At 43.4% G+C, this 18,921-nt stretch overlaps 1 long non-coding RNA gene across 1 annotated transcript in view; it reads left to right on the forward strand.

Moving 5' to 3' along the window:
- The window catches only part of LOC307214403, a 182,084-nt gene extending 164,050 nt beyond the window's left edge, over positions 1-18,034 (forward strand). Inside the window, exons 3-4 of the long non-coding RNA XR_013838044.1 lie at positions 15,962-17,490; positions 17,718-18,034. This is a non-coding gene — a long non-coding RNA (uncharacterized lncRNA). The remainder of the gene's footprint in view (positions 1-15,961; positions 17,491-17,717) is intronic.
- Positions 18,035-18,921: the final 887 nt, after the last annotated feature.

An 18,921-nucleotide genomic window follows, 5' to 3' on the forward strand; every position in this document is an offset into this window, starting at 1 on the left:
CCTAACTTTCTCTGGATTGTGCTCAGTAGAAAGGTAAGGTAAAGGTAAAGGGACGCCTGACAATTAAGTCCGGTCGCAAACGACTCTGGGGTTGCAGTGTTCATCTCACTTTACAGGCCGAGGGAGCCGGCGTTTGTCCGCTTCCGGCGACAGTTTTTCCAGGTCATGTGGCCAGCATGACTAAGCTGCTTCTGGTGAAACCAGAGCAGCACACAGAAACACCTTTTACCTTCCCACCGGAGCAGTACCTATTTATCTACTTGTGCTGCGTGATTTCGAACTGCTAGGTTGGCAGGAGCTGGAACGGAACAACAGGAGCTCACCCTGTCGCGGGGATTCGAACTGCCAACCTTTCCATTGGCAAGCCCAAGCAGCACAGTGGTTTAACCCACAGCGCCACCCGCATCCCAGCAATGCTACCTTGACAGTAGATCTGCAGATCAAGGGAAGCTCTTTTTAAAAAATTCTTCTTAGCCCAATGCCTCAAAACTGAGTCAGGCAGCTGGTCTTCTGCTGAACCCAGATCCTGGGGTTTTTTCTTTATTTGCTTTTAAATGGTCACATATGGGAGTGACCATATGACCACATAAGAGTCAAAGGCAGAAAGAAGTGCAAATGAACTTTGTCCATCAGGATGTGGGAACGTAAAGAAGATTTGTCCAATATCTATGAAATTTAGCATAGAGAATCAATCTGATAAGAGGTATAAACTGGATTTCATATAAATTTGATGTAAGATGGCTGAATTCTATCACTTCAGCTCTCTTGCTTTGAACTAGAGGCATCCCACTGCCTGGGACTGTCTACACATTCAAGATCAAAACATACCTTCAGTTTCTCCTTCTGCTGGTTTAGATTATGTCAAAATTCAAGGGTATTTCCAGGGCATATGGAAATATCTTCAGTGGTATGGTGAAGATCTGTTGTATATTTTTAAAGTTATAAGGTTCCCAAGTCCCTTTTTAAAATTAGAAGTATTTTGCTGGCAACTAGTGCAACACATGTCATGTAGCTGTTCTCTGTCTGATGGGCAGAGAAATTGCTACTGAACTCAGTAGGACTTGCATCCATATATTTCACAGGATTTAAGAGGGGAAATTTGGTTCAGTTAACATTTAAAGGTGAACCTACCTAATTTGCACTTCCTGAAACAATGCACAAACCAAAAAGAGAGTTGTCCTTCAAAATTTGCACTTCTCAGTATTTTGTAGTGCAATTCTGCAACCCAGTGATGCTTACAAAAATGAATGTAGCAGTGTAAAGGGGTGCATAAAAGTGCATCTGTTGGTGAAAATAACAAAAAAAATGCATTATATTAAGCAAAATTGCATATAAAAATGCATTTATTAGGAGAAATTCACACTAAAATGCAGATGAATACCCAGTGGCATAGCGTGGGTTGTCAGCACCCGGGGCAAGGCAAGTAATTTGCGCCCCCTAACCCGGGGCAAGGCAAGTAATTTGCGCCCCTAACCTGCCGCCGCTGCCAGCTTCTTCTTGCTGCTGCCTGGGCTGGGGTATTTACGGTAAGGTAGCCACGGCAGCGGCGGCGGGTCCGTGTCAGGTGATCTGAGGCGAGTTGCCGCTGGCGCTGCCGCCCAAACGACGCCGCTTGCCCGGAGGAGGAGGAGGGCAGAGAGGCGAGGAAAATGCAACATGGTCCAGCAGCTGCAGCAGCGGCGGCAGCAGGGGGGGCTGTGAGGAGGGGCTGCCTGGCGCGCCCTCCGTGGCCCTGATGCGCGGGGACCGCGGCAAGCGCTGAGAGCCGCTGCCTGCCAGACGCCTTCAGCCCGGACACGCGCACAGCTCGTTGGTTCCGCGAGACATGGGGCTCTGCTACAGCCTGCGCCCGAGGCTCTTCGGCGACTCCGGAGGCGGCGAGCGCCTCCCCCCAGATGTTGCACCCTGTGCGGCCGGCCCCCCTGCACCCCCCACGCTATGCCACTGTGAATACCCACTAATTGCACAAATATTAGTAAGTGACCCATAATGATTAATAACCAAAATGGTCTTCTTGATCCAGAGTAAGTATCTTCAAGAATACGCAAACACTGATTTGAAAGTTTACTTTGAAACAAGGGGGAGTGTGTTTGCCTTTAGGTAAAACATTTAAGGGAAAAAATTGAAGGAAGAAAACCAAACACTATCATAGTCTTCCCTTTGGAAGTTATGAACTTCAATAAAGTCTTAAAAGAGATGCCACTGTCCTGGAATGCTTTAAATAGTTCTGAAGCTGGACACGAAATTTTCTCTGTGGGATGCTGATTTCAAAAGGTTGTATGATATAAACCATTATTTGATGGTATGCTTATATAATCTGTCACATTTAGTTGCTGTATGCATTAGTCAGTTGCAGATTGTAAAAAAGAGTGGGAACATAATTTTTACCTTTATTAAAATAAGTCAAAGAATGATTTCTTCCAACACTTTTCCAGAATATGGTGCTAAAATGACTAAAATCTGTACAGGGATGTGGATACGTGTGTATTTTATACCACCTAAGAGCTCCTGGTTATCAAGTAATCCAGCTATAATCTTTTGAAAATATGCCACTAATCGTGACATGCTAAAACATTCTTCTCCCTGTTTCTAACCTGTGAACCTTCTCACAGAAGAGGCTAGATTTTAAACCTTCATCACATGAAAGTCTCCAAAGTGATTTTCTTCAAACATTCCTTGATGTTTAGACCTTGAAGAGCACTACAAACCATGATTGACTTGACGCCACCAGATTCAGTAGTGTTGGAGTCTGCAAGGAATGTAAACTTTGTAAATGCAATACTTCGTTTTTGGAGCGCATGCAAGAAGTATACAGTTGGGAGACAGCAATGAGCAGTACAATTAGTCAATGTCCAAAGGCCCATATGCAAAAAGCCAGAGGGGAGTCATGTGCTTAACCTGTATTTCTGCATAGCCTTATAGCTGCGTGTTTCATTGTGCAGGCTAATGTCGTCTTGACATATATTTTGCATAGAATGAAATTGTTATAGTAATGGCCCTTAATTAAACAGTTAAGTAATACAATTAAAAGGCTTCCCCACCCCTGCTCATAAAGACTTGAAGAGTAATGAGGCAATAAGCTTCAGTGTATGGCAACATTTCCCATCTTGCCATCTGAGTGTATGTGTGTGTTTGCCACAATCCGACACGGCAACTACAGAATCTATTCCTTACAAAATGGGCTTGGCCAGACCACAGGAAAATCCAGCCGATGAGATGGAGGAAATTTAAGCTAGTGAGAATATTTAAATAGCTAGTTTGAGACTATGAAAACTGATATTTGCAAATGGAAGCTGTACAATAAAAGATTTACTGCCACTGTGAACATTTGCGGAGATCTCTCATTTCGTCCCACTGGCCAAAAAGTAGATCTTTTAAGCCTACGGATAACAAACAGACACCATGCTGACTTTCAAGCTGATTTTCGGCAACGATACCACAATCAGGGCAACAGTCGTCACGGCATTGCCGCAGGGAAGGGATTCCACAGCAGAGCTTGACTTCAATAACTGAATATGTGGCATAATTCCAATGCTAGGAGAAGTAATTATATCACATACTCATTAAGCCTTGATCTAGCTGCTGCTTTAAAAAGAAGAATCCATGGAAAGATTGAAATTTGGATGGCGTCCAAAAAATTATTTGTAACAAAACTCCAGGGCTGCTCAGATTTAATATGTATGTTCCTAAGAGCAATACCCAATGCTAGCCCTACTCAGGTTAGACTCACTGAAATTAAGGCTTAAGTGCAATAATTTTGTACTAGCTCTATCTGAGCTAATTGGATGTCACCTTTTACATGTTAAGATTATCTAATCCAGTAGATCCCTAATTATGGCTCGGCAGCCTCTGAAATTGCTTGCGTCACTAGTGAACTCTTTTTTCTTGCTAGTACAGTGGTACCTCAGGTTAAGTGCTTAATTCGTTCCGGAGGTCTGTTCTTAACCTGAAACTGTTCTTAACCTGAAGCACCACTTTAGCTAATGGGGCCTCCTGCTGCCGCCATGCCACTGCTGCACGATTTTTGTTCTCATGCTTAAGCAAAGTTCATAACCTGAGGTACTATTTCTGGGTTAGCGGAGTCTGTAACCTGAAGCATATGTAACCTGGAGCGTGTGTAACCCGAGGTACCACTGTAATATTTTGCTCTCATTGTTTTGAAAGGTCCCAGTACCTAGAACAGTACCTGTGTAGGCTGATGCACAAGATTAGCAGGAAGGTGGAAGCAGGAGCACTGAATCCAGTCCAGGACTTGACATGATCACTGATCTTCAGAACTGGGCTAAGTGCACATAGCAGGATGCAGAATAACTGTATGCACAGAATTGTTTGCATGCCTATTTCTTCTTGTGTCAAACTGTTCCTGTGGTGTATGTCCATAACTGGATTAGGGAGGTTATATTTATCAGTGACAATTCAAATATATGAAGATGTGAAAAGATTGTAAAAGTAAAAGTAAATTGCAATTTCCCTTTCTGGTGAGTGTTTATGCGCTTTGGGATAGCACGGTGTGACTGTGACAGGGGCTGCCTCTGAAGCCCCTTTGCATTGCAGGTGATATTCATTGGTTGATGTCCCATTGCATGATCTCCCTGCCACCCAATAAGAGTGAATGCTCGATCCTGGGTGTCATGTTACCTCCCCTAAGCTCTGTACAAACAAACCAGGTTGAATACTCAATAGACATGGTTGTCTGGGAGCAACATAACACAAATGTCCACCTTCCCTTAAGTATTTTAGAGTATTACTGTAAAAATAAAATCTCAGTGGGTCGGTCCAATGAAACCTTCGTGTTTGAGATTGCTAATAAAATTGCCACCTCCTTGGCATTAAGGTCCTATCATATTTCTTGCATTCTATCTCTAGGAAAAAAACGAGCCATATCATCTGGATAACACAGCTCCTCGTGACTTCTTGGAAGTGTTGATGTTTGTTAATTCACATTGAGGCATCTCCTGGGAAGTGTGCCAACCACTGGGAAGCATGTACCATATAGAACAATTGTTTCTGGCTCCATTTCTGCCCTGACACCTTTCCCTCAAAGCCTATGGCAAGCCAAGCACTCATTCCTGCAGAAGGTCACCCAAGAACTCAGAAGAAAAGGAAACGTGCCATTTTGGCTCTGCTCTTTGTAAGGGGGGGGTGACATGTTTCTTTTCAGCATTCCCTTTCCCCCAGCCCTCCCAGTTCCTCTGTCCTCCTGCTCTGCAATGGATGGGAGCATGGGGACCTTTGTTATCAACACCTCTGCACACCTCCCACTGGTCTCTTCACACTGCCGTTATTTCTTTGATGGAAGGAGACCACATATGTATGTGTATAAATGAAGAGAAGAGCTGATTTGCACGGCTCATCCCAGAGACATTGTTTTATGCATGCCGCAGAGTCCCAGAAATTATCTGTGCTGCCCTCTGATCTTGCAAATCCCTTCAGCTTGACACAAATCTGACAGTAGGAGGAACAGCAGGAGAAGATCGATGCAGTAGGAGAAATGGGTGCCCACCAAACCATTTGGCAGCATACTCATATAAGAAGAAGAGTTTGGATTTGGTATCCTGTTTTATCACTACCCTAAGGAGTCTCAAAGCGGCTAACAATCTCCTTTCCCCCTCAACAAACACTCTGTGAGGTGAGTGAGGCTGAGAGACTTCAGAGAAGTGTGACTAGCCCAAGGTCACCCAGCAGCTGCATGTGGAGGAGCAGAGATGCGAACCTGGTTCACCAGATTACGAATCCACCTCTCTTAACCACTACACCACACTGGCTCTCTATATAAGCAGCTGAAGGGAGATGCTCCTGCACTGGAGTTTGAATCCAGGGCCAGTTGCTTTGTATCCTATTCTCAACAGGCCTGTGGGTCTTGGCACTCGCCCTTCCGTGGCACTAGTTATGAGCTAGGTTTATGAGGTTTAATGCATACAAAAGAGCCTACTGCAGGGTTCTACATGATTTCTTCCTTCTTTTTTAAAAAAAATATAAAATCTTTTCTTTGCTGCCATCTTCTCATTTTAGCTAACCCCAAAGTTTCTTTCTCTATCCAGATAGAGAGAGAGAGAGAGAGAGAGAGAGAGAGAGAGTCATGAGCAGGACTGAGGGCCAAGTTAGAAGTGGTGTCAATTTCTTGAAGGCAATTAACATATAACGTCTTTTGTTCTGTAAATAACACCACCATTCTTGCAGGGAGCAATTGCCACCACCAATCCAAGCTTTACTCAGATGGTGGCCCAACCATGGCTGGGGAAGGGGTGCACTGCACACATACCCTTTCTTTGGTCCATCCCTCACATCACATGTGTCAAAAATGGCATCAAAGTTGTAGCCTATTTGATGTGTTGGATGATGACCACTGGATTTATATGTTGGTTGGTTGCATTTGTATCCCACTCTACTTCCCAAAGGAGCCCAGGCTGTGCAGAAAACACCAAAATGTTAAAATACTATAAAGGTAAAGGTAAAGGTACCCCTGCCCGTACAGGCCAGTCGTGTCCGACTCTAGGGTTGTGTGCCCATCTCACTTAAGAGGCCAGGGGCCAGCGCTGTCCGGAGACACTTCCGGGTCACGTGGCCAGCGTGACGAAGCTGCTCTGGTGAGCCAGCACCAGCGCAGCACACGGAAATGCTGTTTACCTTCCCGCTTTAAGGCGGTACCTATTTATCTACTTGCACTTGGGGGTGATTTTGAACTGCTAGGTGGGCAGGAGCTGGGACCGAAAGATGGGAGCTCACCCCGCCGCAGGGATTCGAACCGCCGACCATGCGATCGGCAAGTCCTAGGCACTGAGGTTTTACCCATAAAATACTATAATTTAAAATAAAAACAACAAAAACTTTAAAGCTTTTGAAAACAATTAAAAACCATCTAATACATTTAGACCATGTAATACCTTTGTAAAGCAATCACATACCCTCATATTTACCAATTCCAATGTTGCCGTGGCCAGTATTTCTCAACCATCAAGTGCCTGGGTAAACATGAATGCCTTTCAATTTCTCCTGAAAGTTAACAATGAGCGAGGCAGTTGCACCTCACCAGGGAGGGCATTCCAGAAATGAGAGACCACTGCTGAGAAGGCCTTGCCACAGGTCAAGGCCAAAGAACAACAGCCAAAGATGGCACCACCAACAGGGTCCAAGATGGTTTATATTGGGGGAGTCATTCTTTTAGGTACTTACTGTAGGTCCCAAGTCACTTAGGGTTTCTACCCAAGTACTAACACCTTAAATTGGGCTTGGTAAATCACCAGCTGGAACATGGGTGGTGCTGTGGTCTAAACCACTGAGCCTTGGGCTTGCCGATCAAAAGGTCGGTGGTTCGAATCCCCGCGATGGGGTGAGTTCCCGTTGCTTGGTCCCAGCTCCTGCCAACCTAGCTGTTCGAAAGCACGCCAAAAAAAAGTGCAAGTAGATTAATAGGTACCACTCTGGTGGGAAGGTTAATGGCATTTTCGTGTGCTGCTCTGGTGTCAGTGTTCCATTGCGCCAGAAGCGGCTTAGTCATGCTGGCCACATGACCCGGAAAAACTGTCTGTGGACAAACGCCGGCTCCCTCGGCCTGTAAAGTGAGATGAGCGCCACAACCCCAGACTCGTTTGTGACTGGACTTAACTGTCAGGGGTCCCTTTACCTTTAAGTCACCAGCAGCCAGTGCAGAGCTTTCAGGACTGGTGACACATTGTCCCATCACACTGTCCCAGTTACCAACCTAGCAGCTGCATTCTGCCCTAGCTTCAGTCTCTGGACCATCTTCAAGCACAGCACTGCATCCAGTGCATTACAATAGTTAAAGCAGGAGGTCACCAGAGCACGGACATATGATGCCAAGCTTTCCTGGCCCACTGCCGTAGCTGGCAAACCAAACATCAGGAGCTTCCATCTGGGGATGTAGACATTAGTATGCTGGTGTCACGTAGCTGTATCTTTCCATTCATCATCATATAAAAGTAGCAGAGCAACAAAAAACAAATGAATGCTATCAGACCTGGGGGAACAAAAGGGTCTCCACCTGCTGCCTAAACAACAACAACATGGGCATCAGGAGATACACTGAGAGTGAAGATTCCCAGAACCTGAGCACGAGAAGGTATCTCTGCTCCCTCTATCTCTGCTTCTTTTTTATCGCCAAGCAGGGTAATTCATGCACCTTTGCTTTCAGGCTTCTAGAATTTGCACATAAACTGTACACTCTGGCCCCTCTTTACAAACTCGTTTTTTGTGAATGATCTCTCCTGTGACCTTTTAGTCTTCTTTTTTTAATTCACTCCCATTCGTTTCCATGCGTTCATTGTCACATTCTCCCCTGTCCTCCATTTGGAGTTCACAGAACATTTAGAATGTCATTCCCGAGGGATGATTTCTCCTGAGGCAGATGCCTCCCAAACCAGCACCTGTCAGCTTCCTGCCAGAAGTTAATTTAAAAGCTGCTGTGCAACCCTTTTTGATTTTAAGCACCAGCAGTCTGGTTCCATTACAGTTCGAGTGGAGCCCATCTCCTTTGTACAGATTCCCACCTCTAGCCCCTTGACCCAAAATGTTCCCAGAACCTGGCAAATCTAAATGGTGCCTTCTGAAACCATTAGCTCATTCATGCATTGAGACCCTAAGGCACCACCTGTCTATCTGGTCCTATGTGCCGTATAGATAGTATGTCTGAAAAATCTACTTTGCAAACCTGGATTTCTGAGCCGTTCAATATTAAGCTATCTCTCCAATGAGCAACCAACACAATGCAAACCAACAGCATCCCAAACAGAGAGCAGACCAGAAGGTAAGCAGGAGATGTCATAACACAACGTGTGTACTGTATCTTATTGAAGAATTGATATTGATTTCCAAGGAATAAGTTCAATTACAGCAGTACAAGTACAGGGCTGGTCACCTCGTTCCAAGGAAATGACAATGATAAACCCTAAAAGCAGTAGGCTTGCTTGGAAGACACATTCTCTCGCATTAAAAGATGACTTCTCTCTTAATTCCAGATGGATGAGAGCCAACCGCTTTGTTTTAGCAGTGAAATAAAGGTGCTTTGTGTATGTTCAGAGACACACACTCTGCTGTTGCGATTTCACAGGTCCCAGTTGTATTTAAAAAACTTGGGCCTTCCTTGAAGCTATGTGCTGCACTCAATTGTCCACAGAGTTACTGTGGCTGAGAACCTGTGGCGGTTCTCAGTGTGATCTTCTCTGTTCACAAACAATGTGCTCCTGAGCTCCTCCATGTAAGAATAATGGGCTGAGCAACTTTGAAAATCCATAAATGACATGTTTCAGGTGCTGGTGTCACAAAGCCATTTTAGAAAGAGAAGACAGGCTGGAACATTAAATGGTGGTGGTGTCTGGGTGTGTGACATGTAGACCACTAATCAAAGGTGTTAAGACTTGAGACTGTTTTGTAAACACTGGCCAAAGTGAATGAAAGAAAAACGCAAAAGAAGCGGTGATTTGCAAATACAACGTGCACCTGAAACTTGATGCGATAATTTGCTGAAGCCGCTGGATAAAGTAGGACTCTAGAAGTGAGGCTTGTGCTCCAGGAGCTTTCAGCTTTTAAAGGTTTTAAGAAGGAAACCTGGCCATGACTGGACCACATTGCATATCAGCTCCGAGAACCCCTTCTACCTATAAAGTTCAATGATGGGCATGTTCACTCAGGAGTAAGCCCAGCCTGAGTTAAAGGGGACATTCTCAGATGCAGAAGATTGAAGGCCTCAGGAGATGCTGGTACACTTGGATGTCCGTTTCAGAACCTCATCATTGGTGAGTTAAATCTTTCTGACAATGCCCACATTAGTGCTTGCACCATGATAAACTTGACAAGGAATGTCGATTAATAGAACATCCCATGTAACTCCCCATTGAAGGGGGGCAGCCCTCTGGAATTTTGAGCATAATGGGCCTGTGTTTATTCCTCGAGCAACTGCATAATGTGACTGATTTACAGGAGTTTAACTGAAGTGTTAATCTGACAGTGACGGAGAGCGTCTCACTGGCAGAATCACTTACACTATCATATTAGTTGCCTCCTCTATTAAAGCCGTGTGGTCGATAATTGGAATGCTTTTATGTCTAGTGGTTCTGACAAGGCTCTCTTCAGGCCACAGATGGGCGGTCTGGCTTGCTACACAGCTGAACAGTGGCAAATAATTTAAACTGAGGAAGCATTGTTCTCCTTGTGCCGCAGGAGCAAGGGCAGTTCAAGGAAAAGTGAGCCTCCGCTCAGGCTACCTGCTGGCGTGTAGTAAAATAAGATGGACATGATACTGGGTCAGGAGTACAATTAAATCTATTTTGCACCAACGTGTTGGTGGACAGATGAGTTTCCACTTGGCAGAGCTTTATGATCTTTAAGGTAGACTGAACTAATAGATTGGTGTGGAGCACACTGAAGTTACTAAGGATGAGAAAGCAGGCAGCAGTACATTTGAACTACAGGTTTCTCATATGCTCCGCGTCATGCTGAGTTTTTATAGCTCCTGGCTTTCAAAAAGCTTGTTTCAAAGAGGTTTGCGCTAGACTGGGCATGCAGTTTTGCTCTGCAGATATTGTCGCTACCGATTTAGCGGAATGCAATTAGGAAGCCTAAATTAAGTGGTAATGGAGAACCAGCTCTTGAAACTGGGGTTTCCACGGCAACCGCTGCTTACAATACAGCCTTCAGTTAGTTTTCCCACTTTATCTGCAAAATGCACAATTGAGCTTTAAAACAGCTTTGTGCTGAAAAGCACCCTGTAAACAACTGTTTGCGAGGAGAGTTTTACACTGTCTTTTAAACACAACAAACTATCAAAGAACAGAAATCCTTGTTCTTGGCGAATAAATAAATAAATAATTCGCACCACGGAAAGTACTAAAAGCAACCCCCTAAACCCCCACCCCACCCCAAAAGAAAGAAAATATATCGGTTTCCTCTAGCTGAGCACAACCAGTTTCCCCTTTTTAGTATTCCCCTCCCCCTTAAAAATAGCATTGTAATTCCCTTTAATTTTAAGGGACGGGGGTTGTGTATCAAGCTGTTTATCCATAAGAGTCCTTTGACCTTTCCATGCAAATGTTGCCTTTCCGCTGCTTGCAGTTGTGTGAAGCTTCTCATATGGGTATCATTTGGTGATGTGAGGGGAAAGGCATCAGGAAAATGTGTTCCTTTTGGATTCTTTTGGGATTCTCCTCTCCTGTTCCCTTTCCACTAATTTCCTCACTGTGGATCACGTTCTTTCCTCTATATCCTGCAGAAAACGTTCAGGGTGTTACGATTAAAATGTTGCCGGCTGTTCTCGGTTCGGATATGTCAGGCCCCTATTGCATCAGTAGTAGTATCTGACTCCAGGACATTCTCTGTATTATAATACTTTCAATGGGAGGCTGGGAGTTTGACCTTCACAGTTTGAGTTTACCTTCAGCAATGGTGGTCAAAACCGTAGGAAACCTCATCCATTCAAAACAGTCTTGCACAGGGCTGACCTAGTGTTACACTGAGAGGAGCAGGTTTATTGAAATGTATTTTTTTAAAAAAAAGAAAGAAAGAAAAGGGGGGAAAAGAAAAAGATTCCAAGCCAAGTTGTCCTCAGTAGGAATTTCTACTGTAATAGCTAGCTAATAAAGTGCAGGTGAAATTCAGAAAGAATGGGAAGTGATCATTTATTTTATGTATGTTATTTGCTTACTTATATTGTTTAAATGCCAAGCAACATCCTTGGCAAAATATCAGTTCAAGACAGCATGCAATCTCTTAAGGTAAATTGATGTAACAAAATCAAGTACAATCAAACAAGAAGCCAATTTTAAAAGAAACAAGCAGAAACAGGACTAAAAGAAACAAAGAGAAGAAAATTAACTTTCAAATGCCCACCAAAACAATATAGTTTTTCATACCCACTTAAAAGTTGGCAGGAAGGGGCCCAATGAACTCATCTGGGAAGTATATTAATAATCTGGAGACCACACTGAAAAATTGGTACAGTGGAAAATCACCTCCAAGACCTAAATGATAGATATAATGGTTGTGCCAACAATGACTTCTTGGTGTATTTGTGAAATGTTTTAGCAGAAACACACCATGGGGGTTGGACTAGGTGATATGATTCTGTGACTTGCAGAAAAGAAAATGAATGCATAAATTCATTTGTGATGTATATTTGTTCATCATTTATTCTTCAGCTACCCAGATTACCAGTTTGCTTTAAACATGGCTTTTCCAAGATGAGTTTGTGCGAGCGAGAGACACATCGATTATTCCGCTTAAAAACAACTGTCTAGGAGACGAGAGGAGAAGTTTGTGGAGTTGCTCTCTTGGTTCTTACACAAAACCTGCCACTCTGGCCCCATCCCAAAGGTAGAAGAAACGCAGAATGCCAGAGTGTTTGGGACTTTCGCAGGGCATCTTGTTTCAACACTGCCTGCCTGTATTTTATCGGAGCACTAAAGGACACATTGAAATTATTTTCTCCTGGCACCGGCAACGCGCCGTGATGTGCGTGCCTTCAATTGCACTTGACAAATCTTCAGGGCAAGGAAAACGCTCTGGTGTAAGGAAATATCTCTGCCTCTTCCCCCCAAAAATGGCATTTTTCAGACCAAACATGTGTTCAATTGATTTGCTTTCTCCAGAGATCGCGTTTGAATTCGGGCCAGTGATAAGTCGGGAAGCAGAGCCGCACCAGAGGCCAAGCAGGGTCAGCGGTACTTCCGATGGCATTTCCTGTGCTGCAGGGGTCTCTGCCTAACTGTACAAATAGCTCCACATGGCATTCGGAGAGTGTGCCAGGGAATGTTATGATCGCATGCCAAGTGTCGCTGTCAGGTTCCCCTCCACTGCTGTGTGAGCATATCTGAGGGCTTGCAAGTGTGGGGCTGCAGCTAACGTACAGATTGAGTAAATACCATAACCCAAACAGGGTGGCTGGTTGGCGGTGGGTTCTCATTTTGCTTTTTCACTGCCTCATTTGCATTCCATAAGCCAGGCTGTTGTTGTTTTTATTAGCACCACTACTGAGCAGTTCACTACTGCGAGGATTTAATGGGTGAACTTGATACGTTTTGGATTAATTTCTATTCTCTCCCCCCCCCCCCCGACACACACACACACTCCTGGACACCATCACCACCTCTAAAGCAGAGCTCGCGTTTCATACCTTCTGACATTTCAATGCATTCTCTTGAAAAGATTGCCTACCCCTGCCATCCTGGACAAATTCTCAGGGTGGTGGCAAAACCCTAGGAAGGGGTGGTTGGACTGTAACATATGACCATAATATACGTTTGGTGGGTCACAATTTGTTCAGGCCAGGTAAAGTTGTGTACAATGGTTGCCTGCTTTTCAAAATATAGTCGTGAGGGCTTCCACGTGGCACCTGAGTGCAGTTGAATTGTATAGATCAGGCATAGGCAAACTTGGCCCTCCAGATGTTTTGGGAATACAACTCCCATCATCACCAACTAACAGGACCAGTGGTCAGGGATGATGGGAACTGTAGTCTCAAAACATCTGGAGGGCCGAGTTTGCCTATGCCTGTATTGATGCATGGCGGCCCAACTTTTCATACCAAGGGGGCCACAAGAGCACCTCCACATGGGTGGGCTGCACACTGCCTTGTTGTCCAGGGGACCAGCATGCCCAAAATTTGATACTCCCCCACAGCCCTTGTACTGCCTTCCCAAAGCCAGCTAACCAAGTTCACTGCGATCTTATAAGCATTTTGTCACAGCTAAAATGGCCGCCGTTTCTTTAATGCGAATAAAGCTGGGTCAGCATGACTCAGCGGCCTGCAGCAGGTTGTATATATAAAGTGAGAAATGTTAGTTTGTGCTGAGGCTGGTGTTTGGGTTGGTTGGTTGTTGGTGCTGGTGTGTATAGTTATTCAGACGTGTTTTGCACAAAGACTTTTAAGAATAAAACTCTGCAAGGATATTCTCATGGACTCTTTTATGCAGACAAGGGTCCGAGGACCAGGCTGAAGAGGAAAAGGGAGGTCAGAACCCTTTCCTTCTTCTTTTTCTTTTTTCTTTTCTTTTCTTTTCTTTCTTTCTTTCTTTCTTTCTTTTTTTTTTTTTTTTTTTTTTTTGCTTTTTACAAACACTGACACATTTACCTCAGAGTAAGTACCACTGAACACAGTAGAGCTTACTTCTACGTACACATGTACATTACTGCAATGTCACTCTCAGTTTGTGTAACTGGGAATTGATTAAAAATGTTTGAAACCACTCCTCATGCTGGAATTCTAGAGGTATTTGAGGTGTACCCTATGCAGCTCTTTCAGTTTCAGTATAATACTGCTGCTAGCTCCTCAATGTCTCTTGTTGAGATAGCAGGCCTTGCTGATTGGAGCTGATGGGACTTGTCACATACCCTCCAAGTGTCCTGATTTTCCAGGGACAGTCCCGGAATTACAGAAGCCATCTTGGTTTTTTATTTGATCCCATATTATTCCGGTTTTCCTTTTTCCTCTCCACCACGTCTTGGAGAACAACTAAAAGTGGTGCATGGAAAAACAAAGTCCTGTTTATACTGATAATAAAATAATTGCACCCAATGAAGGAAACATTGAAGCTGGCATACAAAGCCCTTCCTATACTTGTGAAGGAAGATGTCACCAATCCACTTTAAATTCTTTAATTGCAATGCTTCCACAGCCAGCCGTTTTTTAGGAAACACATGGAGTGTTTATTCCTTTATGGTAAATGGAGCCGTAGGAGTAACTTCCACTGTATTCAATGGAGCTGACTCCCAGGTAACTGGGTAAAGACTGGGCAGCCTTACATTACAATCCTAAACATTTTCACTCAGAACCAAGTCCCACAGGATTTACTCCTGATCATTTTCACAGTTTCTATTATTATTATTATTATTATTATTATTATTATTATTATTATTATTATATCCCATCTTTTTCCCTGACAGGGACTCAAGGCAGCTTACAGCCAAAATCTTAATTCCTTCTATTTATCTGCTGAAGGTGTTGTACACAATCCCTTCCCTCACACATTTTTTCTTTGTGACAATCTTATGAGGTAAGTTTGGCAGAGAGGTTGCAATTGGCTCAAGGGGACTGATGTAGATGACGTCTATGTGTGCGGTGAGATCAAATGCTGGAGAAGATTCCTGTTGTCCATATTTACATCTGAGAAATGTTTGAGGGCATGCCTGTAGTCCTAAACATCTGGGGGGCACCAGGTTGCCAGTGGCTGCTCTCTCTATATTCAATTTTCAAAGCTACCCAGCAATGTCTTTAAAGTTAAGTAGGTAAATTAGTCTTTCTAATGAGTGTTATTCATTCCATTTTCATTTTGTGTAGTGTGAGCAAGAGTCTAATGTGGGATTATTTAACATAAATAAATAGTATTGGAAAGGTTAATACGAATTTAAGTACCGTCTGGCATTAACTTTCACAAAGAGGGGATGTATGTGTTTTTCCAAAAAAAGAGAGAGAGAAAAGAGCAGCTCTAGGTTTCCATTACATTCAGAAATGTATTTCTGTTCCTCCTTTTCTTTTCCAGGTGTGGCAAACAATCTTTAAAATAAGAACAATAAATGTGGTGGTTTTTTTAAGTAATGTGTTATTACTGCAATTAACTGTTCCCCTTTTATGAGGTTCTATGCATCAGATTACATCTAATTGCCTCCAAACAATTTACTAGTGGGTTTCTTATAGAAAGTAAACAAATACAGTTTAACAGGCATTATTAGCCTAGTTTTTTCCCTTGCTGTGTTTTCTCTTTCCTTCAGTGTCCCGTCCCCCACCCCATCCCCACTTTTACGAAAGGTAAGAATCATTAGGAATTCCTCTTAAAATCCAGCAATCTATGCATACTACTAAGGATCAATGCTTTGTAAGCTGGCTGGTGTTCTGCAATAAATTCTAGCTTTTATAGACTTTTCCTGGACCTGGTAGCTGCTAATGCCATAGAAATTGATTATTTGTGGTGTTTTTATCACTGCCTAAAATATCTAATTGCTTTTTTCTCCACAGACTTGGATTTCGTCTGCTTGATGCTTGACAATTAATGATGAGGACAAAGCTCTTGAGGGGCAGATCTTGGGCCTCCAGAGGCAACATACCTGATCTGAATGAACAGATTCAAAATTTATTTTAGCTGAATTTAGAAACCCCATTTGTCTACCTTGTTGTTTAAATGGGCAGGGCACAGGCACAGGCACCGATCCGTTCTCTGCTCTGTCATTTCAGCGCTACAGTGGGAGCACAAGAAACTTCCAGAGAGCATCTCAAGGAAGAGTTGATATCTGAAATAAGGTCAAGCACCAAAATATGTTGTGTTTTTATAGGTGAATGTGAACAACCATCTTACCAAGTGAGAAAAGCCAGGAAGATGCATGTTGCTTAAATATGTGTTAATGCAGATCAAGGTTGGTCTTACACAGTATTCTGTGGTTGATGTTCCTTCATCCCTAGTTACCTGTTAGTGACAGATTAGTTCTCTTGATCCATCCATGTGCCACTGCTGTATTTTCTCACCATCGCTTTTGTTGTTGTTGTTGTTTAGTCGTTTAGTCGTGTCCGACTCTTCGTGACCCCATGGACCAGAGCACGCCAGGCACTCCTGTCTTCCACTGCCTCCCGCAGTTTGGTCAAACTCATGCTGGTAGCTTCGAGAACACTGTCCAACCATCTCGTCCTCTGTCGTCCCCTTCTCCTTGTGCCCTCCATCTTTCCCAACATCAGGGTCTTTTCCAGGGAGTCTTCTCTTCTCATGAGGTGGCCAAAGTATTGGAGCCTCAGCTTCAGGATCTGTCCTTCCAGTGAGCCCTCAGGGCTGATTTCCTTAAGAATGGATAGGTTTGATCGCTACCTCTGGTTTATTCTGTTGTGAAAAGTTTGGTCATAGTATGGTGGTGGTTTTTTTACATAGGTTCTCACTGAAACAGCAGGTAAGTATTTCACAGTTGAAAAGTGACATTTGATATTGTGAAATCTAGAAAGCGGTGGGGGTGGGTGGGAAGAGGTGGAAGAAAAGACAAGAAGGGAAGGAGTCTCTAGCAGGAAATCTGAAGGAATACCTTCTCTGCTCAATATCACCAGCCACAGTTAATTAATGCAGATATCTTCAACAAACCACATGGAGAATACGGGGAAGATCTGCTTTACCTCTCATGAGAATATGTGGCCTCCCCCAAAAATCACATAATGTTTGAAACCGTGTAGTAGAAAACCATGAACGATTCAAAATGGTAGGTGGTGAAAGGGGCCATTTGTTTTGATTTAAATCACCCACTCTTCAGGAGTAACATCCATATTTTGGTACACACGTGAGATATGTCCATTTCCTTGTGTTTTTCCATTGCCAAGGAACAGAAGGTGTCCATGGCTTTAATAGATACGCAGAAGAAGTAATTGTGGGAAAGGTAGCTTCCTTTATCTCTGCATGACAAGCTCAAGAAACTACATAGAACATTACCTGAAGCAGGAACGTTGTGGTGTGAGAGAATCCACAGGTTCTCTCTTTAGAATAATTCTCATCAACACAGAGAACCGATTTGCTGGTTTGTTTGCTTGTTATTAAATTTATATTTTGCCCTTCCTCCCAAAGGAGGCCTGGGTGGTAAAAAAGTGTGTGTGTGTGTGTGTGTGTGTGTGTGTCTTCAGTAGATGCCAAAAAGACAATAAAGACGGCGCCTGTCTAATATTCAAGGGGAAAAGATTCAAAGGGGTTGCTACCACAACACCAAAGGAACAATTCCTACATTGTGTGATAAGATGGCATGTGTAGGAGACCCTCACCTATGGAGTGCAATGATTGATTGGGTACATAAGGGGTAAGATAGGTAGCTGTATAGGGCTTTCTACACCCAAACCATCACCTTGAGCTTAGCCTAGTAGTGAAATGGCAGTGGTTTGAGCAGGGGCTCCATGTGGATTGTAAGGGTTGGATGACAATGGATGTGTATAACCTCTGAGAAATGTATGTAGAAGTGGGATCAAACCACCAAAGATCCAACAAGAGGCATGGCCACGTGGCCAAAAGTCTATTGTGGTAAAAACCCATCATGAAATTTGGCCAATGGATAGTGCAGAATGTGAGAAAAGAGCAGGCCAGCTTGGAACAATGAGGGCATGTGGGTGGAAGGAAGACAAGAGCAAGACTGATCAGGGAGGGGAGAGTGCAAGTGAAGCACTATGTCTGATGGTTATAATGTGTTTGCAAACCCTGAGCTATTGTGGCTCAGCAGTAGAAAAAGGTTGCCCTCCCAAACCTTTCAAGAACTGTGGGTTTCATATGCTGAGGAAGGAACTCTGGATTTCCCTTTCTGTTGCTGCTAGCTGGTACCTTACACATTGCCTACCAACCTGTGTATTAAATGAGTGTGACCTTATAAATTACCTCAAATTATTGTGTGTATTTTTATTTGTTAATAAATTAATGGGTTCATTCGCAATCTAATTGTTTCTTGTATGATTTGTGTTTATTTTACTGTCACGTTCATGTGAAGTACCTATATTATGTTGGTGTCACTAATTTTGGGTGAATTTCCCCCCCAAAAGACAACACTACTCAATTATGAAAATAGCTTCCTGATCCCATTAAGCACAGATAAAAAAGATTAAGTGGCATTTTTGCTTTTTTTTTTATTTGTGACAATACACATTAGGCACACCTATGATGAACTAATTACTTTAGTTAGATTTTTCTCCTATACAGAACAAGCTGGTTACTCATGAATAAGAGAAGGAATGCATTAAGCAGAAATATGTGATGAATGTAAGATGCTTTTTATTGTCCAGATCCCCACATGTGCAGGAGGTTCTCCATAGCAGTCCAATAGTCAGAGCTCCATAAACATCCATGCAAAGGGCAGCACATGCACATCCCACAGTTCTTGGAGATGTCACTCTCGGTATCAGCAAATTTGACCTATCCACCTGGCCTGCCTCATTGTGCAATTTTGCAAAATGTGAGTGGGTTGAAATTCTCC

This window comes from Podarcis cretensis (genome assembly GCF_951804945.1).
Source record: "Podarcis cretensis genome assembly, chromosome: 4".
In the NCBI taxonomy this organism is placed as follows: Eukaryota; Metazoa; Chordata; class Lepidosauria; order Squamata; family Lacertidae; genus Podarcis; species Podarcis cretensis.